Source organism: Stegodyphus dumicola, chromosome 4 (assembly GCF_044657685.1).
Source record: "Stegodyphus dumicola isolate Sdum_Otavi_A_Nest chromosome 4, ASM4465768v1".
Classification (NCBI taxonomy): Eukaryota; Metazoa; Arthropoda; class Arachnida; order Araneae; family Eresidae; genus Stegodyphus; species Stegodyphus dumicola.
The window spans coordinates 208,887,981-208,904,272 of NC_140771.1; the positions used below are offsets into that span (position 1 = coordinate 208,887,981).

At 31.2% G+C, this 16,292-nt stretch overlaps 1 long non-coding RNA gene across 2 annotated transcripts in view; it reads right to left on the reverse strand.

The window, feature by feature from the left end:
* Window positions 1-16,289, reverse strand: part of LOC118200291 (uncharacterized) — a 117,768-nt gene extending 101,479 nt beyond the window's left edge. Inside the window, exons 1-2 of one of the 2 annotated variants that reach the window (XR_015040868.1) lie at window positions 15,363-16,289; window positions 12,655-12,761 (exon numbers count right to left, since the gene is read on the reverse strand). This is a non-coding gene — a long non-coding RNA (uncharacterized LOC118200291). The remainder of the gene's footprint in view (window positions 1-12,654; window positions 12,762-15,362) is intronic. The other variant, XR_015040867.1, reaches the window with a different exon arrangement.
* Between the last annotated feature and the right edge of the window lie 3 nt (window positions 16,290-16,292).

Below are 16,292 nucleotides of genomic sequence, written 5' to 3' on the forward strand. Positions count from 1 at the left end.
ACATTTTTTATTTGTAAATTGTATGTTAATTCAGAAGTCAAACAACAAAAATCAGCGTTAATTTACAAAATTTTCACAGGACTAGTTTCGATGGTTTTACCGAACCATCATCTTCAGCTGCAAAACCGCAAATGAACAAGATAGGAAATAATGTTTAGATAAGATAAGAAAGCCTGGACAAGAATAAGCAAGTGGCGCCATCTGTTGGCGAAACCAGAACTAAAACATAATTTCTCTAAAAGCCGAAGGCAAATTTGGATTGGAATTAGGATCGTTAACTAGAACAGAAAGATTTTTATGAATGTGAAATGCCTCTAGAAAATCCAGTTCTCCAATGGAAGATGTTTTTTGAATAATTTTGGTAGCAGAAAAATTGAAAGTGTGATTTTCGGACCAACAATGTTGAGCAACAGAAGACTTCTGTATTTCCTTTTTTCTAACATATGCCTCATGTTCTTTGACGCGAAATTTTAAGGCTCTCTTAGTTTGGCCAATGTAAATTAAACCGCACTGGCAAGGAATCCTATAAATTCCCCAGGAATTCATATCCGGAATGGGGTCCTTGAGTATAGAAGTTGGAATTTTATTGATGGGAGAGTAAACAACCCGAAAGTTAAATTTCTGCAAAATATGTGCAACTTTATAGCTAATTGATGGAAAGAAGGGAATGACAACAGAATTTTTATAATCTCCTAAAATAAGAGTGTGGCTTTTAGTGTGTTGAGATGAGAATTTTTTAACTGCTTGATTAATAATGTTGGGTGAAAAGCCCCTGTCAATAGCTATTGCTTTTAAATAATTTAGTTCTTCATCAAGGGCTAGTTTGGAGGAGCAAACTTGAAGAGCACGGAAAACATAGGAATAAAATGAAGCTAACTTTTGTTTAGTCGGATGACATGATTTAAAGTGTGGTGGAAGGCAAACCGATGAAGGTTTACGGTAAACTGTAGTACTGAAGTTGGATGTGTTACGTGTGACCAGAATGTCGAGAAACGGAAGAGAATTGCAAGTCTCAAGTTCAAAAGTGAACTGAATAGGAGGATCAATAGAATTGATTGTTGAAAGAACTCTATTTAAATCATCTTTATTACCTTCAAACAGGGTAAAAGTATCGTCTACGTAGCGTAGACGTAGTTGTTTTTGCTGTTTGACTTCTGAATTAGTATTTATTCGGCGTGTTATTGTGTCTTAATTATATTGTATGTTGTCGTCAACAAAGTCTGCTTGGCGAGATTTGCGCCAGTGAAACTGAAAAGTTTTTCAGAAACTAAACATAAAGATTAAGTAAATAAATCTGAAGAATTTTTTTAAAGAATGAGCTGAGAGCATTTAAAATTAAAATGTGTTTTTGAAAAATATACAACAGTTCCTGAGAAGGATTTACAGGCATCCTTAAAAGTTTCATATTTAATTGCAAAAAATTTAAAACCTCATACAATTGGGGAATCGCTCATTCTTCCTTCAGCAATTAAAATGACATCATTTATGCATGCAGAAAAATATAGTAACGATTTAAAAACAATAGCATTAAAAAAAGATACTGTTTCTCACCAAATTTTTGCATATCAGACACTATAGAATACAAAATCCAGTCTTTACTATAAAACTTGATGAAACTACCGACAGTACTAAAATGTTTCAATTTATTGTTTATGTGAGATATGTTTTTGAAAACGACACAGTAGAATATTTTTTATGTTGTAATATTTGGGAAGGAAAAGCAACTGGAGAGAAAATATTTGAAATTATTATCAGACATTTTGAAACAATCTTACCAAGACACACTGTGTCACAATTTGTACTAATGTAAGCTTTTAAAACTAAGCCAATACTTTGACAAGGAGAATTGAACCAAAAAAAAAAAAAAAAAAAAAAATGCTTTTTCACAATTTACTAAAGAAAATAATACAGATTTCTTGTTTAAAACGACATATGATAAAATTGACAGAAATTTTTTTGAAAATTTCCAAATAACGGAATTAGGTTGGATCTGTGACTCATTTTGCCTTTGGTATTTTCAATTCCAATGTATCTCTAAACGAAAAAGAACAATTAATTGATATCTTAAGTGACGGAATACTGTGTGTTAAGTCTCTAACTTGCCAAAAATTTTAGTTGATTGGAAACTAATATGCTGATTTAAAAGGAAAAGTAAATTATTATGTTTTTTACATAAAATTGCACAGTAAACCTTTAGCTTCTATTTAAAACTTCTAACATGCTTATGTTACATTTTTCTGTTATATAAGCATTGAAAGTGGATATCTCACTGAAATAGAAATAATTTTGCTATTGAATTAACATGGAGAACATTTTATTGAAATATTTTTTCTCTGTGACATTAGTTGCATCTACTACAAAATAAAGATTAAAGAACTGTTTTTAAAACATTTTGAATTCGTTGTCATATTGATCTATGAAGCACTAGATTGAGTTTTTATTACATTATTGACAAATATAGTTTTTAAACAATCAAAAAATTTTCAGCAGAGATAATTATTTGTCAAATATTAATGTGTTTTCAAAGAGGAAATAAATAATAAGTGATAAACAGGTTAATTTCAGCACATTAATACTAATTTATATTTTTCAAATGAATTTTTATTTCCGTTATAAATGCTTATATATTGTCTTATACTTAATATATTCTTTTCTGTGCTAAATTGAATTTAATATAATTTTCGTATATCACGTTTAACGGGTTAGTTTTACATCTACATGCTTATTATCTGGGAAGCACTTCCGGAGAGAACCCGGTGAATGTAAACATTGCCAAATTTGGCGATAATAGTTAAAATCTGGTAACCCAGCGGATTCAACCTATTCGCTTGTTGCAACCATTCATCTTGCGTCCACTTTGTTTCGTTATCACTGTGGTTCTTCGCATTTGCAGATTTCTATTATTCTTCTTTTATTTATTACTTTTTTTTCTTAATTTTTTAACAACGAATAGATAGAAATATTTTCGTAGATCCCGGTTCGGGATGAAAGGAAGAAAATAAAGCGGGAGGGGTGAATGCTAATTTGTAACACTGCTGTTCACGTTGTGTTCTTAATTATTAACAGCTGTACGCACGCAGAACCATGAGGTTCGAAACGCTCAAATAATTCGTTTTCGTACTCCGCAAAAATGTGCGTTTTAAATAATTAACTAATGCTTTTACTTTTATTATTGTTTATTGTCACCTAAAATTATGATAATAAATCAATTTTTATGGCGTAAAATTGTAACAATATATTGTTAATGTTTTTCTTACAATAACCTTTCAGAGGATGGCAGGTGTAACATAAATAGATTATTAAATTTTAATAATAAATACTATTTATTACTGATTATCTGTGACAGAATAGTTTGATGTATTCCCATGGTCATCAAAATTAGCAAACCACTGCTGGTGTAAGGAATATAGTTCAAATGACTCTTGAAAAGTAATGAAATGTGTAATGTTCAAGTTTTATTAACAATGCTACTGAAGAAAATTTGATTACTGTTGAAGGTTATTAGTATTGTGAAATAAATTATGAAAAGGATGGGTATTTGTTTCAATGTAAATTGCTTTAACCTGCATGCAAGTAACTTAAAAAAAAAAAAAAAAAAAAAAAAAAAAACTGAAAACTGTTAATCAGAGTTCATACACATTTCTTCACACAGAAATTAAGGACCATTAATGAAAAAAAAATCAGGACCTATGAGTAAACGCGAACTGAATAAATTCAATTAAAAATATTAGCGGTGCCTGCATTTCACATTTGTAATACCACCCTAAAAATAAAATAGATCCATAAGTAGTATGTATTATTACTAAACATGAATTAACATAATTATTAACAAGTTTGAAAATGAAATAAACTTTAAGTAATTGATCAAGTAGCATTAAATATTTTACACTTATAATAGTTGGGCATATTTGAAAGAAGTGACATTTACATTTTACTAACTTTATGTAACTTTTTTTTTTTTTTATGTCTCATAATGTCACATACTTGGTCAGGCTAGCGGTTTAGTAAGTAGCAGGTAGATTTTATGTCAAATGGCATAGGTTAAAATGAGAAGTATAATCAGCAAAATTCATAACAAAAGTTAATAATTAATTTCTGTTTAAATTTAATACCAATTTATTTCCGTATATCACGTTTAACCTGTTAGTTTTACATCTACATGCTTATTATCTGTGAATTTTTACTACCATATGCTTAATATATTGTTTAGTCTGCTAAAACTAGAATTTACATGCACTAAAAATCACGTTTACGGCTCGCCTCAGCGTCGATGAAACGCGAGCTTGGCGAGTAAAAATGGAACGGCGCCAACGGGTTCTCTGCGGATGAAAACCCATTATCTGTGAATTTTTACTATCATATGCTTAATATATTGTTTTGTCTGCTAACTTGAATTTACATGCACTAAAAATCACGTTTGCGGCTCGGCTCATCGGCTTGGCGAGTAAAAATGCAACGGCGCCAAGGGGTTCTTTCCCGAAACGCCAACGGGTTCTCTGAGGATGAAAACCCCACATCTCTAACAAAGTTTTTTGCTTTGATTTAATCTTTATAATACATTATATTTTAAAATGGTAAGGCAAAATCCAATGTGAAAGGTTATGCGAAGATTACGACAGTACCTAGAGTATTCAGCATTTCGTATAATCCTATAACCAGATAACAATAATAATAATATTAAAATAAATCTTATCTGAATGAAGTTTTCTTATTACAGAAACAGTAAAATTATGCAATTACATAAACGAATACACTTTCAGACAATATATTTAATACTGTTTACAAGTGCAAGCCGAAGTTCTGTTTATGTTACTTCTCGCCCTTCAGCGCATGCTCAAGAATTACCATCCAGGCGAAACTAGTCGATTTGTTCATGACGTCAAAAATTCGAAAAGTGGGGTAGGGTTTGGAAATACGCATCACGGACTCTAAAGAGACTACTATATTCTAAAGTATTCATTTATTTAATAAAACATCACTCAGGTATATAACATATAATTAATCTTCAATAAGCCAAACTAGCTACGGAAACATATTTTTCTATTTCTATGAATTGCCCTGCTGCCACTCTCATGAAACCAAACTAACAACAATTATTAGTGGCCAAAAAGTAAAAGTAATAAGTATTGTAAAATTATAAGTATAAAATTAAAGTAAATACAAACTACATAGTTTTGAAATCCAACACAATGCGATATAACTTTCTTTTGTCTTCTCATTCCTGAAAAGAGGAATCAGGAATAGTAGCATTGGTTTATTTCCATGTTTATTTATAAGGTTAAATTTTTATCTGGCCTCTGAATTTTGAACGAGCTACAATTCTGCAAATCGGAACCCGGAAGTGTGTTGTACGTCATCACCGGAAGTGTACCTACGTCATCGTTACATTATCTTTGCTGACCAATGGCATACGAGCAGGGTTAATATAGTTCTAACGGTGGTTGCCCTACTCTTTGATTTATCACTGCTTGGCAATTAAAATAGGTAAATAATATCGTAAACAAGCACAGCAGTTATCGGTAAGAATTTGCTATCGCTGTTATATGGTATGCACTTGAACTTTAAGGATATAGGAAAACTATACATCTTGAGTGTTTTTTAGGCAGAACATTTTTAAATTCACAGATATTGTTCTTAGTTTGTAAACATTCCCTATTACATATAATTCACAATGTTTGACAGAAAATTTACATATGATATTACTCTGTGTCTTATATTGAATTAAATTATTATAATTTGAATACTGTTGTTATTGTATTGCTACGCATCTACTTGCACTCTAAGTGAAATAAATAACAGTAAGAAAAAGTAATTAAACGGCATAGAACAACATTTTGGGTCACAGTATATTTCATATTTCGGTTATTAGCAAAACAGTTATTTGTAATGAATGAAAAGGAATAGAAAATCGAACTAATTCTTAACAATATTTATATACCACATGTACGAACTGCTAGGACAATAATATTTGACTTTTATTTTTATGGATTAAAACTACAAGAAATTAAGAAATATTATTTATTTTTTCATAAAAAACGTACTGTTTTGCAAAAACTTATAAACATCTTCAAGTTGATTCTGTTGATATTTTCATTAGATCTCATCAAAGAGTTTCATATTTTTCTATCAGAATGTTTTAAAAATCATTTTTTCATTATAAAATGTCTGTATACATCTAGGTTCAGCAAAGAATTTTGTGTAGCTGGTACTCTTTTCATTCACATTTTTCACACTTGGGATCTTTTGTATTCCAAACTTTTGTATACTGTAGTTCTAAATTTGATGTACTTTGAAGTAATTATCTCACAATTTTGTGCATTTATTGAATTATAATAAAATTACTGTATTATTATTTCAGTTACATTTTAATTAATATTTTCATTCTGGGATATACAGTCTCAAACCTTACCTAGTGGTGCAGTGTTCCAGATTTAGAAAACATTTTGAACAAATAAGATCTTACTTCAAAATAGCTTTCTGTCCATCTTATCAAAAGAATGTAATCTGTCACTGAATAACAAATTTTCTAAAATTCCAGTCTTATCATTTCATCCTTTCCTCTATATTCTAATTTATATTAATAACTTCTTACAATCCAAGGTACCCTTCTAATGTTTTAATCTGATGCTATACTGTAGGCTGTTTTCATATTTCAAATAAACTAATTTTCCTGTAATTCTATATATTCTTTTATTATAATTTGTCTTATCTTGATTCAGATTTATTAATTTGATTATATAATTTTATATTACTTGTCACAATACTAACAGTTTTGGCTCAGATAATTAGAGTTTTTTAATTCTTTCCAGACATTGTTTAAATATTCATTGTATAACTGAAAAGCTGTAATACTAAAGGTAAATAAAGGAAGAAACTAAAGCATATTTCATGCATCTTCTTCTTGTCCCTCTTTTTTAATTCATGCAGTGTATATATTTCTCATTGACTGTTCATTATTTGGCTCTAGTGTAGAATTGGGTGCCCCTTCGATTAGCGCAGGGGCGTAGCTAGACGGGGCATCTGTCCCCGGGCGCAGAATCCAAGGGGCTCCAAACTGATGTTACGGCATGTTAGAATTAAATGTTTTCGATCCTTGGCAAGCAGTAGGGGGCACGAAATCTTCAGTTGTCCCTGGGCGCTGAAAACCCTAGCTATGGATTAGCGACAATTTTTTAAAAAATTTTGCCGATGAAACCTCACCATGATAGTTTTAACTGTGTTTTAGCTTCCTGAATTTATTTAAATGAAAATACATTGATGTGTACATGGACAAATTTAAGGCAGTGTGCAATGCCTAGTTTGTGCAATTCTAAGATTTTTTTTTAAGTGAAAACAGATTGATGTGTACATGGACACAGAGTTTGTACAATTTTTTGACTTCTTATTTTGGTTTTGTGTAGCGGCCATCTTGAAATTGTGCCTTCCTGGCACCGATCTTGGCTTCAAAAAAGAATCCCCAAAAAACAAAGGGCACCCAATTGTAAACTTTTACCCATTATTTTTATAATTTGCATGTATTGATATGCATATTTTCGAAAATTTTGCATTGTTACTCATTTCATTCTGATATTCTGTTTATTTATTACATAAATTAATGGAAATTTATTTGTTTTGTCAAAGTTTAGTTATTGTTTATTAACTCCCAGTAAATTTAATGTGAAACAGAGTTTCTTTGAGTACTTTTCTCTAGTGCTGTAAATATTTATACATAGCTGTCTGTTTCTATACTTATTTAAGGATTTTGATTTTCCATTAAAAACAAGAATCAAAATTCAATTTTATAAAGCTAATTACTACAATTAAAATATTTGTTGCAAATAAATGCATTTAAAATTTTAAAATACTTAAAAACAGTTTAAGTAACTACAGTTTTAAGTTTGCTTGTTGGAATTTCAAATAAAAATGCAATTAATTTGAATATTTTTATGCTAACTTAATTAAAGAGTTTAAAGCATTCAATATAGTAGTATTACATTAAAAATTCTGCATTATTTAATTTCATCGAGAACACAATGAACCTTCATTACAATATTCAGTTCATTCAATATTTCAGAAATGTACTTGTCCTAAAATTGAAAATATAATTATTTTTTAAGAAAAACTTCATTAAAAAATTTACTGATGGCTATTTTTATTCATATTTCCTTAATTACTTATTTTATGAAGCTGTATTTTTTAGTCAATTTATGGCAAAGCACACGAAGGCTATCTGCTTAAGAGGAATCTTTCCTTCGTGAAAGATTATATAACATTCATATTCACTGTGCACATAGGAAAAATTATGAAGACAAATTGTGCGCCAATAGTCTAACCTGGATTGAATTACCAATTCTTAGAGATTAATTTCAGGGTTCTTACTTTAAAGATAATTTCTGTACTAAAATTGTTGAGAACATAAAGGTTATTTAAATGTGCAGCTGTTATAAAGTAACACTTTTGTAATAAAATAGTAAAATTTATCTTTGAGATTCTTGTAAGAGATAAAGTTCATCATTATTATTCTTAATGGAGGCTTTTCTTAAGTTTTAGTTAGAATCATTAATATGCATGAATCACATATATGCAGAAACCACACAAAATTTAATTTTCTTTCTGAATTTTGAATTAAAATTCTGAACAGATTTTATTTGTTTAACAACTAGTGAAGAACCTTTGGTATGTTTACAAAAATTATGCATTTTCTATATTAAGGTCTGATTAATAGATTTTTATTTTTTTTTATATACTATGAGAAGTATAGACATAATTATTTCTTAAACCTGTTCATGACTTTAGCCATTAAACAAATCTATAATAATATTAGATTAGATATAACCACAGATTCTCGTAAAGTTCACTATGCGTTTCTTGTAATTATAAAAGTTGAGTTTTTTTTTAAATTTACTAGAATTTTATGTGTCAGATACCTTAAGATAAAAAATTATAGTTTAGTTAATTAACTTCGAAAAATGGCAGCTCAGTATCCAAGCATGCAAAACTGAAGAATAAAAATATTTATTCATGAATACATGAAAAAATCCAAAAAGCAGTATCCATTTAGGAATAAAATATTTAAAAGAAAAAGATAGAGACTGTTAGTTTAGTAAAATCTTTTTATATTAAAAGTACCTAACCTTATATTAAAGGCAAACAGGCTGGCTGCATGGGTGTTTTTGTGGTTTTCCCCATGTGTAATGTGTATACGAGCGAGTTTTCCTTAGAAATGCATGTCATCTCTTTCACCCAAGAACTTTCCATGTCACTGTCTCAATTTTGAATTTTTAACAGGTCAACTTCATAAACTTCCGTAATTTGATATTTAATTTCACATGAAAGAGTATTTATAGCGAGTAAAAATCAAGCAGGTGTCACTTCATATAAATAAGAACTTAAATTAGCACACATCATTGACTGATAATGGATGATTTTGATTGTCACTTGCTTATTGTTCAATCAATAGACTGGTGACAGAAGTATGTTACAATGTACATATGAACTCTTGTCTCCCAGTTCAATTAGTTGCTCAATACTATGAATGTTTATATGGAAAATAGCCTGGCTTATGCATTTTTAAAATTAAAATGTTTATTTAAATAAATTTTTCCATTCCTTTTTATCGTGAAATAGCTATAACATTTTGTGTATGGTACACAGTAAATTACATTAATATTTTGCTCTTCATTTTGTATTCAACCAACTGTACACATACGTGTATTAATTTTCATAAATTTACTGAAAGGTCATCATTTATCATTACCCATTAATAAAAAATTACCCATGTTTTACTGTATTAGAAAAAAAGGCTCATCATGGGTAGAATGTTGTCTGAAGCCATGGAATACTATTAGTTTGTTCCAGATTCAATAACCAGTAGATAAATAGATTGGAAACGCATGGTTTTCATGGCTTTCCCATAAAAATACAAATTACTTAACTTCAAAAAAGCTGCATTTATTCCTAGAGAAATTTAGGCTAACTGTCTTTAAAAAATTTCTCATAAAGGCATATCTTTTATATAATTTGTCACAATAAATTATCTATCCACCTGCTTCATTCAGACTAATGCAAAAATGTGCTAAAAATCTCAGAATTCATCATTAATATGAAAAAAAAAAAAAAAAAAAACCCAACTAAATGGCTTTCTGCGAATTGCTGAAAGGTACTATGCGCAATGTCTATTTTTGAAATGACCTTTGTAAGGAAACTAGAGACACTGTTGAATGCATCATGAAAAAAATATTCAGCAAATTCTAACTATTGAGAGGGACTAGATGCTCTAGAAACAGAAGTCATTAAATTGTTTGTTTTATTTGTTCGAATATAGCAAATTACATTACAGCTATCTGCTTAAATGAAGGGATGCCTTCGTGGAGGAATTTCTAAAAGAAACTGTCTCATATTCATGTTGTATGTAGGAAACACTATGATCTCAGCTTTTACTTATGGGTCCGAAAGGAAAGAACTGATTAGGCTAATTTTTTTTTTTTTTTTTTTGTATGACAAAATATACTGTTATTTGTTTATCAAGCAGAATGGCTTTGTGAAGATTTTTCTAAGAAAAACTAGCTGATACATCATTACACAAGATAAAATCTACAGAAATGCATGCAAGCAGTTTCTTCCAGCTACCAGAATAAACCTCAGGAAAAATTACAAGTGTTTGTGGCTTTAACTACTTGTCAGGCCAGTCTTCTGGTCTATAAACAACTGTAAGAAACTGATTTTTGTCATATACATATGGCAATACTCATCTGTCTCATATGCCATAATACATACGAGAATCTCATTTGTCATATACATATGAATACATATGGTTGTCTCTTTAAACAGTAACTTCAGATGAGCAGCAAGAAATTAAATAGCTGAAAGAGAATGTGGACATTAAGCTATCCCCCTTAGTGCATAAGAAATATTACATATTCCCAAATCACTCATGAATCAACTATAAAACGCTAACATTATTTTAAACCTCAAAGTCTTACAGCTGATTAACAACTAATTCGTCTCGTCTTTCAGAGCCGTATTTACACTGTCATCAAAATTTAAGGATAATGACAGAAATAAAAGTAGCTGATAATTAAAAATTATTAATAGAAATTTGTACAAAAGCATTAGTTAACATAAATTACAATATTTGGCAGTTGATTATTCGCAAAATATTTAAATTAAAAGCAAATTGATGGGAAAATTAAGCCCCTCTTGCAGAAAATTTTTTTTATTAATATGGTGTATGGTCACCTAGGGCAAGTTTGCACATCTGACATCTTGATTTCATAGACTTTACCAAAGTGTTGATGAAGTCTTGTAGAATTGCACGCCAATGATCTAAAAGTGGATTTGTCAGCTCTTGGAAGGTCCGTGGATGAATTCGGCGTACAAGTATTCTTACACCACATATACTCGACCAGGCCACAAATTTTCATCCATTAGCAAAACTTCTGGGCCAATAGCACTCCTAAACAGTCTAACTTGGGGTTCCAGTAGCTCGTCAACATATCTACGAACGGTTACAGAACCTCCTTGAAAGATTCCGATGCGGCCATTGGTCGTACGCATTAAACCGCGGAAACGGTATATTTCACGGACAAGAGAAGGGAAGTTGTTTGTTAATTCCCTCTTTCTCAGATCAACACATGTCTAGAATCACTGTTTATACTACGTGTGGACTTCTCAGTAAACAATACTCGGGATCAGTCGTTTTCGCACCACTGAACATGACGACGGTACCAGTTTAAATGGGCCCCTCTGGAAGATGGAGTGAATGGGACACAAACCATTAGTTTTCTTGCATACAGTCCAACCTCGTTAAGCCTTCGTGCAGCAGCAGAACGGCTAATTCGAGTTCCTATCGCAGCATGAAGCTCTAAAACCAAATCCCTTGCAGTTTCTTCGCGTGAACAAGGATATAAAACGCTCTTCTGATGCACTTGTTGCTCTTGGTCGCCGTTGACCAAGGCTGTCTGTCAACCGATTCATTGCTTAAAAAAGCAGCTCCAGATTCAAATCTTTTGCGACTTCCATTTGTATTTGACTTCTCTCAATTATACCAATTTTTCGCCACTTTTGACATTCACTTAAATGATGCTTTGAGCCATAACTATTGAATACTGATCACTCTCAGAAACCATATTCCATTTAAACAGTACAACAGACCTGAATTCCAACATGCATACATTGCGCACCGCATTGTCAGTCACCGAATTTGCATATTTCTGGCGTTAACGTATGCGCGGAAGTGCAATTTTGTGTTCAATTGTATATAATTAATAGAGGCGTAGCTAAGGTTTTCAGCATAGTAATGTTTTGTTCATCAGCATTTTATGAATTATTGACAATTTCAAAACAACAAGTATAAATATGCAAAATAAAATAAGGAGCTGTACGACTTAAAGCTCATATAAATTGGAATACCTTATGTTGGAGCATTGCTGAACTCATACTTAAAACAGAATAAAATGATAAATGAAAATCAAAACACTACTATATATGCACTGTATGTTACTTCCTTATTAAAGCAGACAGTCTGGATATATTTAAAAGTTACAAGTTACAAATTTGGTGATTCAATCAGCTTATTTTGTTATGGTGTCTTTATTAAACAATAATCAAATGTCACCTATGGATATTCTAATATATTTTAAGAACATTAGGCTTAAATAAAAAGTTAAACTTTACCTTTCTGGATTTTGGAAAGCCTAACAGATTTCAGTTCACAAAAGTCCCATTTAGTGCTATTACAGGCCACACATCGAGCAAAAGCTTTCATTGAAGGGCAGTTCAACCTGAAAAAAGAAATTAAATCACCATTTAAAATTTCATGATCAGGGTAACAATACAAAGGTTTAGCACTTGGCTTATAAATAATCCTGCTCTTTCAGAAAAATTTAATTGACATGACAATAGATTTAGGTTGGTAACTTATTTCTGTAAAAAACTGTTATGCCCTTTCCAGGAAAAACATGAGTACACATATTTACCATATAACATATTCCTCGAAGTATAACACAATGGCTTCAAATCACATTAATTAGAAAGTTTAATTTCATTTCTACTTTAACCAGGTTGCCTTCATGGCCATATGACATACAATATATTCTTTAAAATAAAGACTAATGTAACAGATTCAAATAACAAATTTAAAAGTTTTGCCCCATAAGTGAAAACGTAACTTTGTGAAATAAATCTTGCATCCAATTTAAGGCCATGAGAACTGATGTTTGACAAATACTAAAGAAAGTTTATTTATATTTTTGATGCATTAGACATGAACCTGATTTAATCAAAAAAACTTTAATATGGGGGATAGGTTGGAATAGCTTTAACTTCTTTGATAAGCTGAAGAGTGTTTAGAACAAAATGTTTTAATGACAAGTAAATTTCCATCATTTGCAAATCATTATATTATTAGAAAATACATTTTAATGAGATACTAACAACTATGACATTTTATGCATAAAAAGAGTAAAAATTAAGCCAGTTATCATTTGGCTTTGTGGTGTCATCGAAGCTTTGCTTCTTCTCCCAGCATAAATTCTTTGGTGGTACACTACTATACTGTCAACAATATTGTTTTCATATTAGTTCCACAACAGTAAATTAACATGTTCCAGTTCAGAGTTTGAATGCATCTGAAATGTTTTGTGCACAGTTTGAATTTAAGAAAAATCTCTTTCCTTCAGACTTATATTTTCAGCTTAATATTCTAATGATTTACTTTTTTTGAAATCATATACTACAGCTATATCCATTTGACTTTGAAGGGAAGATTAATAATTTTTATCTTCTTATATCCTACCCATATATCTTTCTTTCTGAGTAGCTATGTGCAGAGTTAAAAAATGTATAGACATATAAAAATAATAAGGATAGCTTAATTATTTTTATTGAGAAAAATTAAATGTGCATAGCTATATATGTAAGAATACATAATTAAATTAGTCCAAATCATATTTAATGCATCTCCATATCTATTTTAATATTTTCATTTAATATGTATTTAAATGCACTAATCATTTTATCATTAGAATTCCAGTAAAAGTAAGAAAAAAGCTATAATAAATTAAATGCTGTTGTTGTTGGTATCATTTTAACTTTGCCCAGTTTGTCTTCATGGCAATAGCAATATTTATAACATATATAATACCTAAAAAAGGAACATTTTGTTATGTTAATAATAATAATTTGCTGCATTTTTTAACTCCCCAAACCCCATAAACGTTTTGCGAAATTATAAAAAACTTTATTTTCTTTTACCGTAATGTTCGAAAAATAAACCCCATAAACGTTTTGCGAAAATATGAACTAATAATGATTTGCGACTTTCAAACTTTATTTTCTCTTACCGTAATGTTCGAAAAGTAAACAGAAAATTTCCCTTTTCCTCCTTCAGGAAAATTCCCTGTGTGGGTTGCAACAATTATCAGGGTTACCATACTCTGGCGCACGTACGCTCACTTCCGATGTAAACAAATCCGCAATTTCGCCAAGTGCCGGTTATGGAAACATCCCCAAACTAGCAATTGGGACAGTAGTGTTCGTAGAAGAATTAACAGTGGAACTAGCACTGCTCCTCAGAAAACGGCCAGAACCATGGACTGCAACACGCCTGGAAGAGTCAACATCAGCAAGGATATCATTTCTATGACAGGGGCTGGGAGTGACATTATTCCTTGAATGCAAACCAGAAGCATTCTTCGGATGACAGCCAGTACCACGGACACCAACAAGTCTAGAATGACAGCCAACACCTGGAATGACAACATTCTCAGGACTTAGGCCAGGGGTAGCAACGTTCCTTGGATACAAATCAGAACCAGAACGAGGGACGGCAGCATTCCTTGGACGTGAACTAAAACCATTGGCATACTTAAAATGAGAGCCAACACTACATATGGCAACATTTCTAGGATGACATCTAGGTTTAGTCCCATTCCTTACATGCAAACCAGAATCAGTTCTATGTACAGAAGCGTTCCTTGGGCGAGATCCACCACCATGGCCAGCAATGCAAAGAGACCGAGAGCTAGCATCTGGGTTGGCAACATTTTTCGGATGTGAGCCAGGGGTGGTATCATTTTGCAGATGCAAACTAAAACCATCTGTGTGGTTAACAGCATTCTTTGAATAAGAGTCACCACCATGGACAACACATTTAAAACGAGATCCAGCACCAGAATAGCAACCCTCTTCAGCCGAGAGCCAGAAGCAACTTTAGCAGCATTTCTCAAATCAGAATTAGCCTTCTTAGTAGCATCTACAGCACAACCATGCTTTAAAACAGTTGAATAGAGAGGATAAGAAGGGCTTGCAGAAACAAAAGAATCACTCAGAGGTGGAAAATCCAATGTAGTAAATGAAACACAAAGCAATACAAAAGGACTTACCTTTGTAGAAACTGGCTTTGAAGTCAAAACAATCTTGATATTATCCAGGAAAACTGCCGCAAGTTTCTTGTTCCCCAGACGGTTTAGATGTAATCCATCCCTAGCCAATAACTTAGCTCCAAAATGATGAGACGACCTGCAAATAAAAAACGCTTCTCGATTTTGGCAGTACTTTTCAAGTTGAGAATTAATTTCTACAATCTTTCTATTAATTACCTGTAAACGGTTCAAAGCTGCTACTCGCTGATTTAAAGTTGTGAAAAAATCTTCACCACGTGGTAGGATTGAAAAAAATAATGTTAATCTTAATTAATGTAAGCTGGTGTAGTATTATGTGTTATTTTGGCTTAGAAAAATATGTCATAGGATTACTAATCAGTTATCCATTATTTAATATCTGAAATGATAACATTGATATTCGGGTTCAAACGTTTAATATCCTTAAAGAGGCAATCGTACTTTTTAAGAATATCTTCAACACTGTCATTCGAATTGTTGGTACCAACATGTACCAAAATCAAATGGTATCGATTGTCCAAAAAGGATATCTTATGTCTTAAATTTCTATCGTTGCACCAGGAAAAGAATGTAAATCTACTTCATAATTCAGAAGATTCGCCGGTAAATATTCATCCAAATATTTAACCATTGAATCTCCAATTATAAGTAATTTCATCTTTTTTGGTTGCATATCGGCAAAACAAACAACTACAAATCGAAACACAGATCAATAATTATATATGCTGTAAATAAAATGCAACTATAAATTAAATGAAAATCAAACACTAATCGTAAATATAACAAAATACAAATAATTATTAATAGAAAAAAAGAAGATAAATAGCTGAAGTAAAGCGAGAAAAATGGTGCAAAAAACACACACCTCGCACTCGCTAATTAACACGTGAACTAAATTAGCGCCAATTCTTC